The sequence below is a fragment of the Mus musculus genome, chromosome Y (genome assembly GCF_000001635.26).
Source record: "Mus musculus strain C57BL/6J chromosome Y, GRCm38.p6 C57BL/6J".
NCBI classification, from domain to species: Eukaryota; Metazoa; Chordata; class Mammalia; order Rodentia; family Muridae; genus Mus; species Mus musculus.
In genome coordinates, this window is record NC_000087.7 from 14,442,596 (window position 1) to 14,467,667 (window position 25,072).

Here is a 25,072-nt window from a genome sequence, read left to right on the forward strand (position 1 = left end):
GCCCTATTAAATATCCAAACCAACATTTTGTTTGACTGACTTCCAGTGTCAAGCTTTTAACATGCCAAATGTCAAAAGATATTAATTTAGTTTACAAAAAGACTTGGTCTTATGTCTTTCCTGGTCATTCAGTTGTTTGTTCATGTAAGAGAATAAACTTAAGAAAAGGAATAGATTTTAAAAGCTTTATTAAAGAATATTAATTACTGTGTTAAATGCTACAAACCTATTCAGTTATTTTCATTATTACATTTACAATGAATAAAAGTCATTTTATTTGAACAACATTATAATGCTGTTATTAATAATGATATGTTTAAAAACATATCCAATATTTAGAAAAATTCACCGTAAACTTTTCAAAACATAAGTCAAGTAATCACCTTCATAGATTTAATTTCAAAGTGAAAAATTGAACTTTCTTTTCAATATCACCATGCTTAAAACAAGCATTTCTCCATTTATAAACCACTACTCATTTTCCTTATAGATTATCTGAAAGAAACATAGTAACAGTAACTTAAATCCAGAAAGCTATTTTGTTCTGACATTAAGATTGCACAGCTAATTCTCAAAAGGTGTATATTATCTGAATCGATACATATAATTACCTACCCATTTTACCATGCAGCAAGTTCTTCATGCCTAGCAGGATTGTTCTGTTACTTAAATTCAATGTTTTCAGAGATAGCAAAAGACCAACTAGAAATTCAGATAAGAATAGTTAATACAGAATTAGCCAGGAATACAGGTTACCCCAGATTGTAGGAGAAGAGTGGATATTCTGACCTTCAACAAGCAATCCAAATATGAAAATGAATAAGAACCCAACTTGCTAACTATGACAGACAAAACAATTCTTTAAGGCCACTAGTGCTACATTCAGGAGTCCAACTTTGTCTGTGTTCTGAATCTAGTCAAAAACAGTTAAAATATTGGAAATAAAGCTTGCATCTGTACTATAAATAGATTACTGTTTTGCCCTTATTCTCTGAACAATAACATGTTAATTGCACAGTAATATTTCAGTAAGTATTAGTCATTCAGAGATGTCTTTCAGCATCCAGTTAGACTCACAGTTGTCACAAATTTATCTAGGAGAGGTCGTTTTTAAAATACAGAATAATATCTGTGATATCAATTCCATGCATTCTTTGCTCTATTCAAATACTATCACCAGTTCTTTCCCTAGCAAGTATGCCAGTGTTTGTCTATCCCCATAGCCTCTGAGGAGGAATTGTATGGATAAAACTTTCCCATTCATTTATGAGATGGAAACTGACGTCACTGAAAATCTCACTGACTACCTCAGGTTATAGGGATCTATCCTGGTGTAAAATGGACTTGAGATCACAGCCTCCTAAGAACATGTCCATTATTTCATATCATGCTCTGACTTCAACAATTCCTTGTCATGACCCCTTAGAGTGGGCACCAGACCAGGTAGCACTCTGAACCCTAAAGAAGAGAGTCCTCGGGGTCCCTCCTCATTCAGAAACTTTCGGCGATTGCCATGCTACCTGAAGCAGAACTGCAAAGTGAGGCAGCCTAGGATTGGCCAGTGCAAGAACAAGGACAACCAATCTACAGGTTCCAGATTGGCCTGTGCAGGCAAGAGGATAGCCATTATATAGGCTCGGGACAGGCCCGAGAAGGCATGAGGACAGCCATTCTCAAAATTTGCTTGATTCCTGAGACCACTGTTACTTATATTCTGTGCGATTTGCCTTACGATATGTCCAAAATTTTCAGGAGAGACCATCACTCTTAAAGGATGCTGCTTCATTGTTTCTTTCTGCAAGTCACCATTGGCAAGTCCATTCCTTGCCCCTTTAAGGGTCAGTCGCCCATTTCATGTTTCTTGAACAATTTTCTTAATGATTAAATGGCAAGACATGTGGAGAGATGGCAGCGAGCCTCAGCACAGACTTGACCCTATGACCACAGACCACAGGTTTCCCTGCTTCCAGAGCCTGGTACTGCCTTCAGTGTCGCCCAAAGAATAGTGATACCCTACCCCAATCGGGGAATAGCCTGGGGCCCACTTCACTGACCCCCAGCTGTATTTAACACCTTAAGCCAACAGGGGAAGCATTTGACCAGCAGAGACCCGAGGGACTTTGTGCCTCCAGGGCTCCTTATACAGAAACGGCACAAGTTCAGGTGTCTAAAGCCCTATGAAGACCACACATTCAAAAAAATCTGATGCTCATGTTGCAGAAGAGCTACAGAAACCCAAAGCTCTTATAAAGCGTTCAGCCATTAACACGACCCTGGGCCCTCTGAAGGAGCTAAAAGAGAACAACAAAAAAAAAAGGACAGTTACACTTTCTCTGATGTTTCCTGAGTTCATGAGTAACCCACTGAGCAGGGTACCAGACAATCTGTTTTACCACCTTCCACCAGAAAATGAGTGGCCTCATCTGCTGTGTCCATGCATAGACAGGTGAAAAGAAGTGAGCCTATGTCCACTGGGTTTGAAGAACCTAGGGATTTTGACCAGTCGGGTGCCAGAGTGCCTGCAGCATCTTCCAAACACAGGGCTGGAGACACCAGTCACAAATTCAAAGAAGATAACACAGTGCCTGGGCCATCGTCTGCTGGACAACATGGACAGGTAATTTCCCCACACATTCAAGGTTCCCTACACCCTTCCCAATCTAACCAAGGAGATCTGGGATCTTCAAATTCTCAGGGCAGGTCCTTATGCACCAAAAAGTTTTGAGAACTAACGCAAAGTTTCCAAGACTCTATGGGACATTGCACATCTGCCCAGGCATCCCATAGACTTCCCACCCCTTAAATTGCTTAAAAGAAATTCATAAATGCCTCCTCTTCCAGAAGGAGTTCAAAAGTTTGTTCCCTACCCTACATAACTGTATTCTTTCCAATTCTCCTCCAAAGCATTTTGGAGAAGAACTCTCTTGTCAAGCAACAGGCCCCATCAGACAAAGAGGGCTTCAAACCTTCTTCGCCTAACGGTAATGTCAGTGATGTCTTATTAGTCCCTAATGCATCAAGTCCCACCTCCTCTTCCCAGGAGAATTCAACATGTTTGACAGATGCCAAGGCGTGGCAGAGGGCTAAGCCCTCTCAAAATGACAGCCAAAGATGTTCCCTTTCTCCCCCAAAGTGCCATATGCAATCTGCTTTTAGTAAAATGAGTTTGAGAGCGGACCCTGCTGAACAAGGGGGTTTCAAAACTTCCCCATTAAACCAAGAGGGATTTCAAAGTCATTTATCATTATAAAATGGGCTCATGTCATCTCTTACAGTAAAAGGGAATTAAATGCACAACTTCCTAAGTGAGCCTCACACAGCTCATACCTGCCCAAGCAGAGAGAAAAAAGTTCCACAAGGAGCTCAAGTACTTTGCCATTCATGGAATTGCACTTGAGTGTTCCACACATACTCAAGATGTGGTAGAATCACTTAAGTCCTCCAAAGGGACTCTACTTTACTTCTGCACAAAGTGAACTAGAACCATAGGCAACTTCCCCAGGGGTTATGATAAATTCTCATTCTGTCAGGGGGCCAAGAAGATTATCCCCCTCTATGGAACAGATTCAAAGACAGTTCTTAAGTTTTCTCTACCACAGAAAGGAAGATTATATCATTCTCCTGCTATGAAATGTGACACAAACATTGTCATTCTAGTAGAAGACTGAAAGATGCTCTGTCCAAACAATGGGTCTTCAGAAAGTCCTGATCTGATCAAGAATTATTCAGATATCTCTTATCAGCCAAAAGAGCCCTCTTGATTTGTCAGCAGGCCCCAAACACCTGAGAGATTATTCCAAAACACTTCCAGTGAGCTAAACAATTTCAATATTTGTCTTAGAATACACAACTAAGAGGATATCACCCTCTCAGCTGCCACTGGGCACACAAGAGGCTGTGAAGAATTCCCCATATATGTCCAAGTTTCTAGGATTTCCAAAACCTGTACAGGAGTCTCTGCATACTACTCTATCACATAAAGGGACTGTAGGACAGGATAAATCTACAGAAGAGAGTTCTAGCCACAGTCCCATCTTTAGAAATGGCTCATGGATATGATACATCTTCAAAAGATGTTCTAGGACAGATTCCATCTGTAAAGAAGGGTCTGGATCCAATCCTATGTGAACATGGTGCTATCGGATGTGATTTGCACGCACAAGAGTCTGTAGCATCCTGTACAGCCAAAGAAGGGAATTCCATGTATTCTAACTGTGCACAAGAATTCATATGACCTCCCCAAACTTCACAGGAGACTATGAGAACTTCTCTATCTCTCAAGAGGATCAGCCCTCTTCTCCAAATACACATTCTTATCCACCTGCACAAGGGCTGTTGGTCCTTCTCCATGCCTGCATAAGTCTCCATAATATATTCCAAATGCCTGAAAAAGCTCTGGATTTTACTTCATCTTCCAAAGGGCCCTTGGAACCTGTTTGCCCATCAAGTAGTCTATGACACCTGAAATATCTACACAGAAGTTGTTATCCAATTCTCTAGCTGAAGAAAATTTTCTTGGAACTTCCACTGTTACACAAGGAGGTCTAAAAATTTCACTAAATGCCCATGAGGCTCTTAGACCTTTTACACATGTCCATGAAGCTCTAAGAGAGGCCACATCTACGCAGGTATCTCTAGGGCCTTCTCCTAATTCTGAAGCTATTGTCAAGACTTGTACATATACACAAGGAAATTTAGACCTTCACCATCTGTGCAAAAGGTCATATGTCTATTATATCTGAACAGGGTGCTTTACAATTATGTCCATCTACCCTAGAGTGTTTATTTTCCTTGTCTTGTCGGGTTGAAAGCAGTAGACATTTGCCCTCTACCAAAGTGATCCACAGGCATCCAGTTTCTAGGAATTAAAAAAAAAAAAACAAAAAACAAAAAACAAACAAACAAAAAAAAACAGGTTAATTGTTGATCCTTCTGAAATAGGACACTTCAGAAATTCTGTTAAAAGGTAATACTTGCATCATGTCCTGCTGAAAAAAAAAAAAACAAACAAAAAAAAAACATCAAAAGCTACAACTATTCCTCAGGTGAGTCCCACAACATCTCTATCCAAAATACCTTGAAATGTTCAACAAATGACCACGGGACTGTGGAAACTTTCTTGTCTACCCAAGAGCATGTTGCCCACTTACATACCTTATAAACAGACTCTGCATTCTTCAATATCTACACTAGGGTATTTCCATTTGCAAAGAAATGTTGAAATGTCATCACTGGCACAAGGAACACTAGAGTCTTTATATCATCCCACAAGGAAAGGTATAAAATACAAATCAGAATAAGACATTCTGTGACAGTCTATATCACCACGGGGGACTGTAGAACCATCACAAAGTAATACAAGGGCTTTAGGATCTACTCAACATGCTCATAGGAAGGCTCAAATATTTCCATCTACTCAAGGAACTGAGAAACATTCTTTGTCTTATAGAGGGGCTATGGGACTACCCAAATCTTAAACTAGGCCCTAAAAAATTCACCATCTGAACCAGGACCTGAGAAAATTTTCAGTTTTTTGTTTTGTTTTGTTTCTTTTTTTTTGTTTTTTTTTTTGTTTTTTTTTTTTGGGAAGGCTTCTACACGTTCTCTATTTTTGTAAGATACCCTGTGACATCTACCATTTGATACAGAGGTTCTTACATCTTCTCCATCTAACCAGGGGACTAAGAAAACATTGTTATCTTCCAAAGGGAATGTGAAACCTTCATCAACTGCAACACATGCTCAGAAACCTCCATGCACAATGACGGGAACTTTAACAAATGTCAGACGTAACCAAGGGCCTCTAGAAGATTCTGTGCCTGTCCAGGTGAAGGAGGGATTTTTACTTCTATCTCAGGAATTCTAAGAGCATTCAGCACCTTTCCAAAAGAAGCTATGGTACTTGTCACACATGGTAGAATCTCTAAATACCTTGCCATCTTTCCACGGGACTACAAATCCTCTGCCTTCTACATAGGTTATGTGACCTCCCAAATCTGAACCTAGGAAGTCAGAAACATCTCCATCTGAAAAAATTCTTCATCCACCAGGAAAACTTAAAAAAAAAAAAAAAAGAAAGAAAAACAAACAAACAAAAAACAAAAACAAAACAAAACAAACAAACAACAAAAAAAAGCATTGTTATTTTCCCAAGTGACTGTGAAACCTTTGTCTTCTGTACCATGTGCTCAGAAATTTCCACTAATTACATCAGGTACTCCAACAACTGTGAGATGTCAACAAGCAGTTCCAGAATATTCTATACCTGTCCAGGAAACTTTGGATTTTTTACTGACGATTCCCGGGGTTTCTAGAACATTCAGCATCTTTCCAACAGAAGTGAGGGAACTAGTCAACATGGTAGAATCTCAGGATTCCTCACCAATATTCCAAAGTACTACAGTCCCTTTGCCACATCCCTCAAGTCATACAGGATATTCACAACCTGACCAATGATCTCAGGAGTATTCTTTAGAAGTCCCAAGGGATCTAGCACCTTTGAAGTCTACCAAATTTTCATATCTGTTGAGGCATGTCTAGGCCTTTCACTATATACTCAACAGTCTATCCAGCAGTCATCATCTTCCCAAAAGATTCTGGGAACATCAGAGTGTGCCAAGTGTATTCATTAACATTTTTCTTTCGTCTCAGGTTCTTTGGGAATGTATTCATGTGTCCTATGGATGACAGGAACATTGCTACAAGTCCCAAAGCCTATTGTACATTCCTCACCAATACAAGCATGTCAATCCCCCCCACCATCTATGAAAAGAAACTGTGACAACTTGTATTCACAAGCAACTCTTGTAGCATAAATCTCTCCATTGTTCTCACCATCTACTCAGGTGAATGGACAAGCTTACCTCAATCAAGAATCTACTTTGGGACAGCCCATAGATGCCCAGGGAGTTGAACAACTTTTGTTGTCTAGCCCAGGTTATAAAGAAAGTGACAAGCAGGAAATAGGAATTTTTCCATCTTACCAAGTACTTCTGGGAACTTCCTTACCTGCAGAGGGAATGGTAGGATCTTGACCATCTGTACAAAGGGTTCTGGGAACTTCCCTATCTGTCCAAGAGTCTCTGTTCACACCCAAACAAGAACCTGTAGGTACTCTGCATCTCTAACAAAGTCTTTAAAACATCAATCTACACACTAGAGGGCTCTCAAAATTTTTCCATGTGCTCAACATACAATGTTCATCATGTTCCCCACACTAATGAACCTCTCCTTTCTAGCCAGAAAAATCAGAAGAAATTTTTATATTTGCCAGGTTATCCAGAACACTACCTATCTGCACCAGATGGTCAGGGGCATATAATACCTACTCGAGTAGCTGTAATACTTTTGCTTACTTCTCAAGGGCACAAGAAAAACTTAACAATTGCAATGGAAACTTTGCATTTTCAAAGTTCTTTGTCATCCATTCAAAGGAATCCATTACCTTTGTCAGATTCCATAGGTATATTGGAATTAAGACAATGTAAACACACAGAGACTTTTTTGGACCCTTTGCCTCAAGTGAGGAAGGATGCCAGATCTTCTAAATCTGCTTTTCCTACTCTAGGAAATTAGTCACTATCAACTCGAGAACCTGTGAGACATTCATCTTTTCCTAAAGGAGGTATAGAAATGCTCTCAACTGGTCCAGGGAATCTAGTACCTTTGCAATCAATCCAGGGGCCTTTGACACTTTATATCTCAGCCCAGACAATGACACATAACTCAGGATTTGCCAATGGGGTTGTACTGCATTCAGCTTCTTCCCCAGCAGTTTCAGAAAGAAATGAATATTCTCCATTTACCCAAGGGACTTCAGAAAGTTCCAAAAGATCTGGATTGCATCTGGATCTTACTACATCACTACCGGTAACACAATCATCTTCAAGATTTGAACAAGGAACTGTGGAACCTTGCTTATCTGAACAAGGGACTAAATTTAAAGAAACATCTATAGGGTTGTATGCTTATGCTCAGGATACTATGGGGCATTCTTTATCTGCACAAGCCACAGTATGAACCTCCATGTCTGCAAAGCAGACTTGGAAACTTTGCCTACCACTACAGGACCTTTGGGGTCTACACAAGTGACTCTTGTAGTCTCAGAGTCATTGTCATCTGATCAGAGGCCTCTGGGAATTTATTTAACTTCAACGGGAACTCTAGGCTCTTCGTCTTCCATAGAGTCTTTTGGAATATCCCTTTCTGACCAAGGGTCTCTAAAACTGTCCACATCTAAATTAGGGTCTGTAGAAACTGTGACATCTTCTCCAAAGACTGTGCATCATCCAACATATTGCCAGGAAGCTATGAGATTTTCTCCTCTTTCTAACATTTTGGACAAAAATCCCCAGCTTTTTCAAGGTTCATTGGTCTGTTCCTACCTCGCCAGAAATCTCAAAAATCCATTTCATCATTCATCACGAGATGTAACATACTCATCATCTGTACTAGGTACTCAGGATCACCCTCTTTCTAGTCCAGAGTTTCAAGGATATTTTCTGACCTCTCTAAAGTCTAAGGAATGTTCCACAGCTGCAAAGAAAACTTTGACTATGCAAATTTCTTTGTCATCCATCCAAAGGTATGTAGAACCTTTGGCAGAATCCACAAGGATATTGGGAATGGGACAATGTAAAGACACAGAGACTACTGTGGGCCCATTGCCTCAAGTAATGAAGGATATAGAATCTTCTCCGTCTGCTTTGCCTATTCTATGAACTTTGCCACCATCACCTCAAGAACCTGGTAGACATTCATCTTTTCCTAAAGGTGGTGCAGAAATATTTCCATCTGGTCCAGGAATTCTAGCACATTTGCAATCAGCCCTGGGGCCTCTGGCACTTTCCATCTCAGCCCAGGCAATGACACATCACTCAAGGCCTACTGACAGGGCTCTACTGCATTCAGCTCCTTGCCCAGCTGTATCAGAAACAAATGAATATGCTCCATCTTTCTGAGGGACTTCAGACACTTACAGATGTGCTGGACTGCATCTGAATCTTACTACATAGCTACAGATGACACCATCATCTTTGAGATCTGAGTAAGGAACTGTGGGATTCTTGTCTATCAGAAGAAAGGTGTCTGAAAGTGACTAAATCTAAAGAAAGTACTATAGGGTATTCCACATCTGCTCAGGCCACAGAGGGGCATTCTTTATCTGCACAAGCCTTAGTAGGGAAGTACATATCTGAACAGTTGCAATTGGAAATTTGCCTGTGCAAAGTTCTTTGTCTGGGCACACTGTGCAGACTGTGGGAACTTTGCCTCCCACTCCAGGACCTTTGGGGTCTACCAAATATACTCAGGTGCTACCAGAATCTGTGTCATCTGATCAGAGGCCTCTGTGAGTTTCTTTAGCTTCACAGGGAACTCTAAGTTCTTCATCTTCGCAAGAGGCCTTTGGACATTTCTGTTCTACCCAAAGGTCTCTAAAACTGTCCACATCTAAACAAGGGACTGCACAAAATGTTTTATTTGCTCAAAATAGTTTGAATGCTCCAACTTCTTTGCAAACAGATATGGGATTTTTTCCAACTTACCAACATTTTGCATAAAGATCCCCAGCTTTCCCAAAAAACACTGGAATTTCTCTACCTAGTCAGAAATGTCAAGTATCCATTTGTCCTTCACCATCATATGGAGGACATTTCACACCTCTACTAGGTGTTCAGGAGCATATTGTACCTATGTGGTTTTAGAAGCTTTTCCATCTTTTCAAAAGCCCAAGAAAATTTTCAGGACAGAAGAGGGAACTTTGCACATACAAAGTTATTTTTTCTTCAACCATATAAATCTGGAAAATTCAACAGGTTTCACATGGATATTGACACACACACACACAAAAAAGACTCACAGAGTAGTTTAGGGCATTTGCCTGGAGTGATAGAGGATATAGAACCTTCTCATTCAACTTCAGTGACTCTATGAACTTTGCCACCATCACCTCCAAAAACTTTTAGACATTCATATTCTACCCAAGGATGTGCAGAGACTTTCCCATTTGGCTAAGGGTATCTAGCACATCTGAAATTTACCCAGGGGCCTCTGAAACTTTCTATCTCAGCATAGGCAGTGATGAATACATACCAATGATATGAATGTTCTTCTAATTCTCTACGTCTTTCCTCCTCAGAACAAGGGACTCCAGCATCCTCAGATTCTCCTCTTGGAGGTGTGAGTCCCTGCCTCTCTGCACAGGGGACCTCATATCTCTCCACATGTCCACAAAGGTCTACCCAAGATTCTACATGTTCCAAAGGCTTTTAAATCCTTCTTTACATAAACAAGTTATAGGAACACAGTCCACATCTACATACTATACAGTAGAAGACTCACCAACTTCCCAGCTGTGTCAGGGATATACTGACACTGCTCCAAATAAAGGAAGGACTTTTAGATCTATCCAAGGACCTCTGAGTATTTCAGGAACTGCATAAGGCTCTATAGAACCTTTGCCATCTCCCCAGGGGACTCTAGAATATTCATCATTTGCATCAGGTGGACAATCATTTTCAACAGCTACCCCAGGACATGTGATATGCAGTGACTCACCAGTGTAACTTGCAATTTCTGTCCATCTTAGTTCCTCACTTTTTCCCTTAAGCATTTTGAATCCATTCATTTACACATAATCACTCTAAACCTACAGAGGGGTCTTAAACTTCATGCTACGGACCAAATTGTTATTTGATTACTCCACAAATGGTCCAACAAACAGATCCATATGCTTCAGATGCTTCAGGATCTACTCATTCTTCCAAAGGCTTCATGATAATTTCTTTATCTGGACAGGGAACACTATGACCTGTATCATCTGCCCTAGAATCTTTGAAAATGCCCTTATCTGCTCAAGTGAATCAGGACCTTTTTTATTTATTCTAGAAGTTGTAGGCCCATGCCTGTCTTCTACAGGAAAATCTGGAAGCTTGTTATGTACAAAAAGCAAGCCAGGAATAGCGAATGTTTCACCAGGAGCTTTGGAAATTTCACTATCTACCATAGTGAGTCTAGGGTTTCCTTTATCTGTCCAATTGGATTTGAGTGATACAACCTGGATTTTTTTCCTCAGAGACTTTCTCTGTATGCCCATGGTATAGTAGGACTATCAACACCTGCACAATGACCTTCAGACACTTCCTTTTTATCACAAGAGACCCAAAAACCCTGTTTGGAAAAAGAGGCTTTAGGTTATTCACCATCTGATCCTAAAGATCTTGGACTTTTTGCCGAGGACAAATTATAAACATGGCCATGTATGCAAAACCATTCAGATATAATACCTGTCACCAAAGAGATCATAGCATCTTTGTCATCCATGCAAGATACTCCCAGATAGATGGGTGGATGGATGGATGGATGGATAGATGGATGGGTGGGTGGGTGGATGGATGGATGGATGGATGGATGGATGGATGGATGGATGGATGGATAGATAGATAGATAGATAGATAGATAGATAGATAGATAGATAGATGAGATAGAAGAGATAGATGAGATACATAAGATAGGCTGAGAGGTAGAGAGGTAGATAGGTAGATAGATAAAATATATGAAATATAAAGCACTTTAGGTTATTTTAGAAAGCTTTTTAGGGCTTTTTTAGGGTTTGTTTAAAGATGTTAAGGTTTTTGAGGGTTTCCTATTTTTAAGGTTTTAGGTATCTTTATGGTGTTATAAGTATTTTAGAGTTTTTACAATTTTAGGGGGGATTGAAGGACTTGGGGACTTTATGTAGGGTTTTAGTTTTTTTATGATTTTAAAAATAATTTTGGATTTTGGGGGGTTTTAGGGTTTTTTGGGGTTTATTTTTGGGGGGGGTTGGATGTTCCTTGAATTCATATGGATTTTAAGGTATTTTGGGGTATTAGGATTTTTTAGGGCTTTTAAAGAATTTTAGGATTTTTTTTAAACCTTCTATCTGTTTTGTTTTGTTGCTGTTGTTTGTTTCTTTTTGGCTTATGGGTTTGTTAAAGGTTTTAGTTTTTTGGGGGGGCTCTTTTTAGAGTTCTCGAAATGTGTTTGTCTTTTTTTTTAATTTTGGGATATTTTGTTAGTGTTTTATGTTCTTAGTTTTAGAATTTAAATGTATATAGTTTTCTTTTTTTAGGGTTTTGTTGATTTTTTAAAGCTTTCAGTGTTTTTTGGATCTTTTCCAATTTTTCACTTGCCTCTTGATATCTGTTTATCTCAGATTTTAACTTGGCTTATTGTTTCTGAATGGATCCTGTTCCTTGTATGAGCTTGTGTACTGGTTGTGATGGAGCTACCAGGAATCAGGCTGTCTAGGGTTGTGGGATGGGATCTGGAAAAGTGGCTCTGGCACAGGCCAAGAACTGGGTCAAAAGGAAGATGTGTCTGTAGCAGGGCAAGACAAATAGGTTTTGCCTGCACAGGGACCCTGGAGGTCCCAGATAGTCCAGGTATTGCTGCAAGGGGTATCTCATCTGTGAGCTTGGCTATGACAGATCTCCTGGTAGTCAAGGTATCTTTGTATGTGGGAGGAGTTCTGGAGCCCCAGCTCTGCCTCAGGGCTGAGTTGTGGCATCATGACGAAATCTAATCTCTCTGGAATGATAAGACAAAAAAAGCTTTCCTTCTACTAGTTGTCTTGGTAATAATGGTTTATCACGGCAATAATACAGCAATTGCTACACACCATTTTATATTTTTTATGATATGTATTCTACTTTGTTTTCTATCTTTCTCCTAGATAATAATATCACTCAACCACACATATGCATGAAAATATATAAAAATGATCTCAAACCCATATGAGAGCAAACCTATGTTAATACCCTCATTCAAAATCTGTGTTAACTCACCTAACAAAACACTCTCCTTCCATCCATTTTCCTCCAAATGCCTTGATTTCAGCAACTGCTACAAACACACGAGTAGTGACCAGCCTGACAGGCCAAAAAGCCTATACATGGTCCTGAGGCGAAAAATTCATGGAAACGTAGTCTCCTGTATTCATGGCAACATGTATAATGAATGCTCCAGTGCCCTTGCTTTAGTCGGTAGATCTGTGTGCTTTCTCTTAATATTGATTTATTGTAAGTGCCTCTAAGGATTGGTTTTGACATATTGCTAAGTTAGATTCCACACATATAAATTCCTCTCCTAGGGAGTCCTTGAGCAAACCATGGTCTTTGAATTCAGTAAGGATGCTGCCTATTTGGGTACATTCAGATTAACCTCTAGTATTGTAATAGAGACAGTGAAAGAAATCAGGCATTACTAACTGCTACATAGAGTTAGAAATCTCAGGACAAACTACTACCATATGCAAGAATTTACCATTATCTCGGAATAAGGAAGGTTATGTTATAAGGAGCAAGCAGAATAGATACTTAGAACTATAGATAGTTGAGTTTCAACCATGCACAGGAATTTACAATGGCCTAGGGTGGAGGGGTACTATATGATAGACTAGAAGAGGAACCATTGCAAGGGCATGAGACCCTTGCCTATGGCTTCTAAGATTAAGCAAACCTTGGGGGGGGCTGCTTTTAATCACAGTTGTTAACATTGAATTCTATCCCAATTGGTCCCTCCCAGTCCTTTGTAGGCATTCCTATATTTTGTGTAAAAGTCACTTATAAGACTAGTGCTTGCTTTGAGACAAATTACATTCAGATCAACCCTCTGTTTGGTCGTGTCAGTTTCTCAGCCCCTCTTCTTGGCTAATCCTTGCCCACCTGTACCCAGAACCCAAGTTAGGCCAATGGATCGGGGACCTAAGTGAGGTTTTTCTGTGGCAAGCTACTTTTCCTTTGACTAAAATTACATCATATATATATATATATATGTGTGTGTGTGTGTGTGTGTGTGTGTGAGTGTGTGTGTGTGTGTTTATGTGTGTGTGTTTATGTGTATGTGTATGTGTTTGTGTATATGTATATACATACACATATAAATCAATACATATATATATATACATTATACACATATACACACATACATATACATATATATGTGTGTGTGTGTACATATGATATATATGTACAGCTTCATACATGAAAAAACATTATACATACATGCCATTGAGATCCACCCCCATTCTGTCTCAGCCATTCTACACACACACAAACACTCACACACACACATACAAACAGAGAGAGAGAGAGAGAGAGAGAGAGAGAGACGGACATGGAGACGGAGACAGAGATGGAGACAGAGACAGAGACAGACAGAATAAATTTGGAAATCACCAAGACAACAGTGGATTTTTCTATTACACAATGCAATAAGTTAAACCAATAAAAGCATATTTGTGAAAATGCTCTAAGGAATCTTATTCCTTTGTACTCTGACAAAGAAAATGAACAGAATTTAAAAGCTTTATTAAAGAATATTAATTACTGTGCCAAATGCTACAAACCTACTATTCAGTTATTTTCGTTATTAAATTTACAATGAATAAAAGTCATTTTGTTTGAACAACCTTATACTGCTGATATTAATAATGATATTTTTAAAAATTCACAGAAATCTTTTCCAAACACAAGTTAAGTTATCATCTTCAGAGATTTAATTTCAAAGTGAAAAATTGTAATTTCTTTTCAATATTATCAAGCTTAAACCAGACGTTTCTTCATTTATAAACCACTACTCATTTTGCCTTTATAGATTATCTGAGTGAAACATAGCAACTGTAACTTAAATCAAGAAACCTATTTTGTGTGGACATTAGAAATGTGAAGCTAATTCTCAAAAGTTATATATTATCTGAATCGATACTTATAATTTCCTACACATTTTACCATGCAGCATGTTCTTCATGCCTAGCAGGATTATTCTGGTACTTAAATTTAATGTTTTCAAAGAAGTAAAAAGACCAACTGGAAATTCAGAAAAGCACAGTGAATACAGAATTAGCCAGGATACAAGTTACCCCCTATTGTAGGAAAAGAGTGGATATTCTGACAGTAAATAGCTTTTAAATATAAACTACTGAGATAAATTAGAGTTAAACAAAGAAAGGGGGTGCTAAAGCATTCAGGAATTCCAAGAAGAAAGAACTTATGGCATAGCATTGAGGCAATGACACAAGGAAATAATTAGATATTAGAAAGTGCCCCTGTGTTTCTGAATGATGCAAGCCTTTATTGCTGTGTAGCCAAAGGGAAACCGAAATCCTTCAGAAAAATCAAAGAGAGGAGCCAAATAAACACCTTCCATCCAGCAAGATCAAAAACTGATCTTCGAAAACTGGCAAGGTATGCAACAGGCAAACGAAGTTTCTGTGTCAGTAAAGAAGGATCTTCACTTATAGCCTCAATTTTACACTTTCTTAGTGTATCAATTTCTATAAAACATGACCTCTCAAAGAATCAGTTTAACTAAGGGTTTAATAAATCATTCTGTGCAACTATATACCGGCTGCATCATTGGACTGAAAGTGAATGGTCCATGTGTTGCCACTGATGTGAGCCATTTGCCTGTTGTCCTTCAGGAGAATTATATGACCTTCAACAAGCAATCCAAATATGAAAAAGTAATAGGAACCCAACTCACTAACTGTGACAGACAAAGCAATTGTTTAAGGCCACAAGTGCTATTTTCAGGAGTCCAACTTTGTCTGTGTTCTGAATCTAGTCAAACACAGATATAAGTATTTGAAATAAAACTTTCATTTGTACTATAAAGAGATTACTAAAGTTTTGCCCTTATTCTCTGAACAATAGCATATTAATTGCACAATAATGATATTGTAGTAAGTATTATTTAGTAATTTAGAGATGTCTTTCAGCATCCAGTTATCACAGATTTATCTAGGAGAGGTAGTTTTTAAAATTCAAAATAATATCTGTGATATCTATTCCATGCATTCTATGTTCTATTCAATATTAACACCTGTTCTTTCCCTAGCAAATATGCCAGTGTTTGTTTAGCCCCATAGCCTCTGAGGAGCAAGGGTATGGATATGCCTTTCCCATTCAGTTATGAGACAGAAACAAACATCACTGCAACACTCACTGATGACCTTAGGTTAGAGGGATCTATCCTGGAGTAAGATGGACTTCAGAGCATAGTCTCCTAAGAACACCATGTCCTTAATTTCCAACCATGCTTTGCCTTCAACAATTCCTTGTCATGAACCCTTAGAGTGGGCACCAAACCAGGTAGCACTCTGAACCCTAAAGATGAGGGTCCTCTGGGTCCCTCCTCATTCAGAAACTTTGGATGATTGCCCTGCTAATATGAGGTAGCTCAGGACTGGCCAGTGCAAACAGGAGGACAGCCAAACTGCACGCTCCAGATTGGTCTGTGCAGGCAAGAGAACAGCAATCATCTAGGCTCGGGAATGGCCTGAGAAGGCTTGAGGACAGCCTTTCCCAAACTTTACTTGATTTCTGAGGCCACTGTAACTTATATTCTTTGTGATGTGCCTTCTTATATGTCCACAATTCTCAGGAGGGATGCTGCATAAGCGTTTCTTGTTACAAGTCACTTTTGCCAAGTACATTCACTGTCCCTTTAAGGGGCAGTCATCTATTTAATGTTTCTTGAACAATTTCCTTAATAATCAAATAGCAAGACATGTGGAGAAATAGCAGTGAGCCTCAGCCCAGACTTGACAATATGACCACATACCACAGGTTTCACATCCTCCAGTGCCTGGAACACCCTTAAGTGTAGCCCAAAGAATAGTGATACCCTACCGCAATTGATTTCACAGCCTCCATAGCCTTGGACTCCATTCACTGTCCCCCAACTGGATTTTACACCTTAAACTAACAGGGGAAGCAGTTGGCCAGCAGAGACTCAAGGGATTTTGTGACTCCAGGGCTCCATATACAGAATCGGCACAAGTTCAGGTGCCCAAAACCCTATGAAGACGAGAGATTCAAAAAAAAAAAAAAAAAAAAAACCTGATCTCATGTTACAGAAAAGTTACAGAAACCCAAAGCTCTTATAAAGCATTCATCCAATAACAGGACCCTGGACCCTCTGAAGGATCTAAAAGAGAACATAAAATGGACAGTTACACTTCCTCTGAGGTTTCCTGAGTTCACGAGTAATCCTCTAACCAGGGATACCAGACAATCTGTTTTACAGCCTTCCACTAGAAAATGAGTGGCCTCATCTGCTGTGCCCATGCATAGACAGGTGAAAAGAAGCCAGCCTATGTCCACTGGGTGAAGAACCTATGGATTTTCACCAGTTGGATGCCTGAATGCCTGTAATATCTTCCAAACACGGTACTGGAGATGCCATTAAAAAGTTCAAAGAATATCACACAGTGCCTGGGCCATCTTCTGCCTACTCTTCTGCTAGCCAACATGGACAGGAAATTTCCCCAAACATTCAAGGTTCCTTACACCCTTCCCGATCTAGCCAAGGATATCTGGGATCTCCTAATTCTCCCCAAAATGCTCAGGGTCTTTCCTTATCCAGCCAAGAGGTAATGGAACTATCCAAATTTTTCCAAGACTCTATGGGACATTGAACATCTGCACAGGCATCTCAAAGACTACTCACTTGTGCTGACAGTAAAATCATAATGCCTGCTCTTCCAGAAGGCTTTCCAAAAGGTTATCCATTACACTACATGACTCTCTTCTTTCCAATTTTCTTCCAAAGCATTTTGGAGAAGAACCCTCTGGTCAAGAGGACCTACAACAGGAGTGTAAGTCACATAAAGGGGGCTCTAAACCTTTCCCCCAAGGGTAATGTCAGTGATTTGTCCCAAATGTATCATGTCCCACATCCTTTCCCTAGCAGAGTTGAAAATATTTGCCAGCTGCCAAAACAGGGCAGAGAGCAAAGTCTTCTCAGAAAGACATCCAAAGATGTTTCTCTTTCCCCCCAAAGTGTCCTATGCAATCTGTTCCTACTAGAGTTATTTTGAGACCTGACCCTCCTGACCAAGGGAATTTCAGTCATTCTCCATGAAACCAAGAGGGCTTTCAAAGTCCTCTACCAATAAGAAATGTACTCACATCATCTATTTCAGTCCAAAGGGAAATACATGCAATCACAATGTCCCAAGTGAGCCTCACACCTCTAATAAATGCCCAAGGAAAGAGAAAAATGTCCACACCTACACCAGGAGCTCAAGGATATTTGCCATTCCAAGAATAGGATCTTGTGAGTTCCATACATACTCAAGACGTGGTAGAAATTCCTGAGTCTTCCAAAAGGCCTTTCGCTTCTGCACATACAGGAAGTGAACTAGAACCATCAGCATCTTCCACAGGCAGTCTGAGACCTTCTCAATCTTTCAAAGGGCGACTTAGAGTGGACACCATACCAGTTAACACTCTGAACTCTAAAGAAGAGGGTCCTCAGCATCCCTCCAAATTCAGAACATTTGAGCTGCCCCAAGCTTTACAGGAGACTATTAGAACTTCCCTATCACCTCAGGAGGATCAGCCTTCTTCCCCAACTAAACAAGATACTATAGATTCTTACCCCCCTACACAAAAGCCTGTTGGTCCTTCTTCATGCCAGCATAAGTCTCTAGAAATTTTCAAATGCCAAAAATCCTCTGGGTTCTAATTCATATTCAAAAGGCCCCATGGAAGCTGTTTTGCCCATCAAACTGTCTATGACACCTGAAAATTCTATACAGAAGTTGTTATCCACTTTTCCATCTGAAGAAAAGATTCTTGGAACTTCCACTAGTACACAAGGAGGTCAAGAAATTCGACTACCTGCCGATGGGGATTTTATACCTTATACACCTATCCATGATGCTCTAAGGAGAAGCCACTTTCATTAGTAGACAGGGAGGTAGAGAAATTTCACTACCTGCCTATGAGGCTCTTAGACCTTTTACACTTGTCCATGATGCTCTAGAAGAAACCATATCTACACAGGTATCTCTAGGGCCTTCCCCTCATTTTAAAGCCAAGGTTAAGACTTGCACACTTACAAAAGACATATTAAGACCTTCCCCATCTGTGCAGAAGGTCATAGGATTTGTGATATTTTTAACAAGGTGCTTTACAATTATCTCCATCTACCCAAGAGTGTTTCTTTTCCATGCCTTCTCTGGTAGGAAGTAGTAGACATTTTCCCTCTACCAAAATAAAACACAGTCATCCAGTTTATAGAAGAAGAAAAAAAAAACAGGTTAAGATTTGATCTTTCTAACAAAGGAGACTACAGAACATTTTCTAAAAAAAAAAAGGGGGGGGGGAGACTTGAAACATCCCCTGATGCCAAAGAAACATCAAAAGCTACAATTTCTCCTCAGGTGAGTCTCACATCTTCAGTCTACCAAAGGGCATGTTGGACAATCCATATTTCCCCAAAAAGGCTCAAGATTATCTAACCAAAAGGCTCTTATGTGTTTACTATCTGGCCCAGGAAATTTCTTCATCTTTCTCAAATGATGCAGAACATTTTGACCATGCTTAAGGTAATTTGTCCTTTTGCAAATCAGACTTCAGGACTACACAATCTCCTTTGTGAAATCAAGGGCCTGAGGGAAAGTCCACATCTAAAAAAATCATCTAGAACTTGTCTTTAGCCCAAACACACCAGAAAATTTTCATATCTTCTAAAGTATCTAAAACACTTCTGACTAAAACATTATTGTTGTAGTATATTTACCATCTGCTCTAGAATATGTGAGACCATCATTATTTAACCATGGGCATCTAGAAACTTTGTCACCTATGCAAAGGTGTTTTGGTTTTTCAGGATTTTTCCCAGGATATCTGGGTGCCCATGGAACTACGGAAATTAGTCATCTGGCCAAGGTGTTTAGAAAAATATTCCATATTCAAAAAGTTATTCAGGACATTCACTCCACCTTCCAGGAGATCTGGATCTTTCCTCATCAGCACAATGAGTTTCAGGACATGGAATCTCAACTCATGGACCTCTAGAATCTTCTTCAGGCTCACCTGAGTTTTCAGGAATTTTGATGTCCTTGCAAAGGCCTGTGGATTGTTCCACAACTACCCAGAGTACAGCTGCTACTTCACCAAGTACTCAAGAGAATTTATTACCATTGTTATCTCTCCAAAGTAAACTCAGAACCTGCCAACCTGCCCAAGAGATGGTAGGAACTTTGCCACTTAGACCAGGATCCCTGCCAATTTCCCCTTCAGCCATTGTAGCTCCTGGACCCAAACAGGTGGCTTCAGAGCCTGTGAGCCTTTCACCATTATATCATGATATGCCATGAAATTTTCCCCACATTCATGGAGTTCTAGATTTATCTCAGTATGACTCAGATTCTCCCCTAAATGTAATGTCACTCACCCAATGGCAACAGGGAACACCCTCATCCTCAGAATGAAGTGTAGCACTTTTGTCTTCTGTTCAAGGGAGTGTGGGAATATCCTTAACTGCACAACAGACTCCAGAACTCACCACATCTAAACAGGGAACTCTCATTCTCTTTCTTGACCAGGTGATATGGCAACTTCCTCATCTTCTAAGGTTTATAAAGGACATTGGCCATCTGTGGATGTGGATATGTGGACATATTTTTATGTTCAGAAATCTCCAGGACATTTGAAAAATGTCTCTGTTTTTCCAAAAAACATGCTCTCTGGCTAGGATCCTGTAGCAATTTCCTTACCTGCTATTGCTACTGAGGCTTTGGTATCATCATCATCATCATCATCATGCCAAGGGCATCAAGGTTCTTTGCTATCTACCTAGGATGGTGGAAAAGACTCACTTACTACACCAAATGCTCAGAAAATTTACTCATTTATTTCCCAGGCCTTAGAAACTTTGGTAAATATCCAAGGACCACTGCCCACTTACACACCTTCTAAACAGACTCTGCATTCTTCACCATCTACACTAGGTATTTCCATTTGCAAAGAACTCTTCAAATGTCATCACTGGCACAAGGGACCCTAGAGTCTTTTATATCATCCCAAAAGGAAGGGACAAAATACAAATAAGAAAAAGACATTCTGAGACAGTCTATATACCACAGGGGACTGTAGAACCATCAAGACGTAAAACAGGGCCTTTAGGATCTACTCAAGGTGCTCATAGGATGGCTCAAATATTTCCACCTAATAAAGGGGCTGAGAAACATTCTTTATCTCTTAGAATGACTATGGGACTACCCAAATCTGAAACTAAGACTCTAAAATTTCACCGTCTGAACCAGGACTTGTGAAAAATTTCAGTTCTTTTCAGAAGGCTTATACATTTTCTCTATCTATGCAAGATACCCGATGACATCCACCATCTGATACAGAGGCTATGATATCTTCTCCCTCTACCCAGGGAACTAAGGAAACATTGTTATCTTCCAAAGGGAATGTGAAACCTTCATCATCTGCACCACCATCATCTCCTCACACTACAACAGGAACTCTAACAATTGTTAGTTGTAAACAAAGACCTCTAGAACAATCTGTACTGTCCAGGGACTTAGGGTTTTTTAGTTATACCACAGGGAAATTAGAGCGTTCAGCATCTTTCCAGAAGAAGCTAGGGCACTCATCATACATAGTAGAATATCTGTATACCTTGCCATGTTTCCAAGGAACTACAGATCCTTTGCCTCCTACAGGGGTTATGCTAACTCCCAAATTTGAAAATAGGAAGTCAGAAAAATTTCCATCTGAAAAAAGATCTTCTTCATCCACCAGGACATAAAAACAAACAAACACACACACACACACACACACACACACACACACACACACACACACACACACACAAACCCCAAAAACCAAAAAATCTCAACAACATTGTCATATTCCCAAGTGAAAGTGAAATCCTCAACTTCTCTATGATGTTCTCAGAAACTTCCACAAACTAGCAAACTATATCAGGCAATTCAATAACTGTGAGATGTAAGAAAACAACTCTAGAACACTTGATACCTGTCCAAGAAACTATGGGTGCTTTGCCATCTTTCCCAGGGTTTTTTAGAACATTCGGAATCTTTCCAAAAGAAGCTAGGGAACTCAACACACATGGTAGAATCTCAGGAAAACTCACCATCTGTTCAAGGGACTACAGGCCTTTTGCCACATCCTTCAAGTCATACAGGACATTCACAACATGACCAATGATCTCAGGAGTCTTATTTTGTAGTCCCAAGGATCTAGCACATTTGCTATCTACCAAACTTAGCATATATGTTGAGGCTTCTATAGGCCTTTCACCATATACTCAACAGTCTTTTGATCAGTCATCATTGTCCCAAAAGATTCTGGGAATATCAGATTCTGCCCAGTGTACTCATAAACATTTGTCTTCATTCTCAGGTTCTTGGGGAATGTCTTCATGTATGCTAAGGGCAACAGAAACATTGCGACATGTCCCAAAGCCCCATGGCCATTTCTCACCAACACAAGCAAGTCGAGCCCCTCCATATCTTTGCGGACACTTGTCACAACTTCCCTATATCCATAAGCAACTCTTGAGCTGAATGTATCTGCACAAATTTCTTCATTACACTCAGCATCTACTCAGGTGCCTGGACAATCTTACCTGAATTCAGAATCCATGTAGGGACATCCCATAGCTGCCCAGGGAGTTGAAGAAATTTTCCCATGTAGCCCGGAGACTCTAGGTTACAAAGAAAGTGATAAGCAGGAACAAGGATATTTCCAGTCTGTTCAAGTACTTCTGGGAATTTTTGACCTGCAGAAGGAAGGTTAGGATCTTTTTCATCTGCACAAAGGGTTCTGGGAACTTCTCTATCTGCCTAAGGGTCTCTGTACACACCCAAACAAGAACCTATAGGTACTCTGTCTTCTCTACCAAATTCGTTCAAACATCCATCTAATTACTAGAGGGCTCTCACATTTTCTCCATCTGCTCAACTTACAATGCTCATCATGTTAGCCACAGACTAATGAATATGTTCTCTCTAGTCAGGAAAATCAGGAGAAGTTTTTGTATTTCCCAAGTTATCCAGAACACTACCTATCTGCACCAGGTGGTCAGGGATATCCACTATCTATCACTGTAAATGTAGAACATTTGCTAACTTCTTAAGGGTAAAAGAAAAATTGCACAGTTGCAATTGAAAATTTGCATGTGCAAAGTTCTGTGTCATCCATCCAAAGGTATCCAGAACCTTCGACTGATTCAACAGGTATATTGGGATTGGGACAATGTAAACACAAAGATACTACCATGGGCCCTTTGCCATGGAGGATGTGAAAGAGGATGTCAGATCTTCTAAATCTGTTTTGCTTACTCTAGGAAGTTTGCCATCATCACCTCAAGAACCTGGCAGACATTCATTTTTTTACTCAAGGAGGTGTAGAAATATTCCCATCTGGTCCAGGGAATCAAGTATATTTGCAATCAATCCAGGGGGCCTGACACATTCCATCTTAGCCCAGGCAATGACACATCACTCAGGACCTGCTGAAAGGGCTCTACTGCATTCAGCTTTTTCTCCTGCAGAATCAGAAACAAATGAATATTCTCCATCTTTCTGAGGGACTTCAGACAGCTCTAGATGTGCTGGACTGCATCTGAATCTTACTATATCACTACATGTGCCACCATCATCTTTGAGATCTGAGCAAGGAACTGTGGGATTCTTGTCTATCGCAAGAAAGAAGTCTGAAAGTGACTAAAACTAAAGACATGATTCTAGGGTCTTCCTTGTATTCTCAGGGCACTGAGGGGGCATTGTTTATCTGCACAAGCCACAGTAGGAAAGTACATATCTGTAAAGCAGACTGTGGGAACTTTGCCTCCCACCCCAAGACTATTGGGGTCTATGCAAAATACTCAAGTGCTACCAGAATCTATGTCAATTGATTAAAGGCCTCTGGAAAATTCTTCATCTTCACAAGGAACTGTAGGTTCTTCATCTTCCCAAGAGGTTTTTGGACATTTCTGTTCTGCCTAAGGGTCTCCTAAACTGCCCACATCTAAACAGTGGACTGCACAAAATGTTTCATAAGCTCAAGATAGTTTGAATGCTCCAACTTCTTTGCAGACAGTTATGAATTTTCGCCAACTGTCCAAAATTTTGCACAAAAATCCCCAGCTTTCATAAGGGAAACTGGACATTTCCTACCTTTCCAGAAATCTCAAGAATACTTTTGTCCTTAACCATCAGATGTAGGACATTGCCCACCTCTACTGGGTTCTCAGGAGCATCTTGTACCTCCTACAGTGGTTCTAGAAGCTTTTCCATCTTTTCAAAAGCCCCCCAAAATTTCCAGGGCCAAAGAGGGAACTTTATGCATATAAAGTTATTTTTTCTTCAACCAAAGAAATCTAGAAAATTCAACAGGTTTCACAGGGATATTGTCACAATATAAAGAATCACAGAGTATTTTAGGACATTTTCAAAGAGTGAGAGAAGATGTAACATCTTCTCAGTCTACTTCATCCGCTCTAGGAACTTTGCCACCATGACCTCCAAAACTTGGTAGACAATAACATTGTACCAAGGAGATGCAGAGACTTTCCCATTTGGCCAAGGGAATCCAGAACCTTTGTAATCTGCCCAGGGACCTCTGAAACTTTCTATCTCAGCATAGGCAATGATGAATACATCACAATGTTCTGAATGTTCTAATAATCCTCTGGGTCTTTTTTCCACTTAACAAGTGACTCCAGCATCTTCTGATTAATCTCATGAAAGTTTGAGTCCCTTTCTCTCTCTGCAAAGAGGACCTTATATCTGTCCACATGTCCACAAAGGTATATAAAACAATCTACAACTTCCCAAAAGCTCTCAAATCCTTCTTTACATAAACAATGTATAGGAACTCAGTCCACATCTACACACTACACAGTAGCAGACTCACCATATTCCTCAGTGTGTCAGTGATATACCCACCCTACTCAAAATATTGCAAGGATTTTGAGATCTGATCAATAATCTCTGAGTATTTTGGCAACTGCACAAGGCTCTGTAGAACCTTTGCCATCTTCCTAGGGGACTCTAGAATATTCCTCATTTGCATCAGGTGCACAAAAAAAAATCAACAGCTATCTCAGGATATGTGATATCCAATGACTCACTTCTGGCACTTGCAATTTTTGCCCAACTTATTTCATTACTTTTTTCCCTAATCCTTTTGATTCCTTTCCTTACACAGAAGAACCTTTAGATCTCTCTAAACCTACAGAGGGGCCTTTGACTTCATAC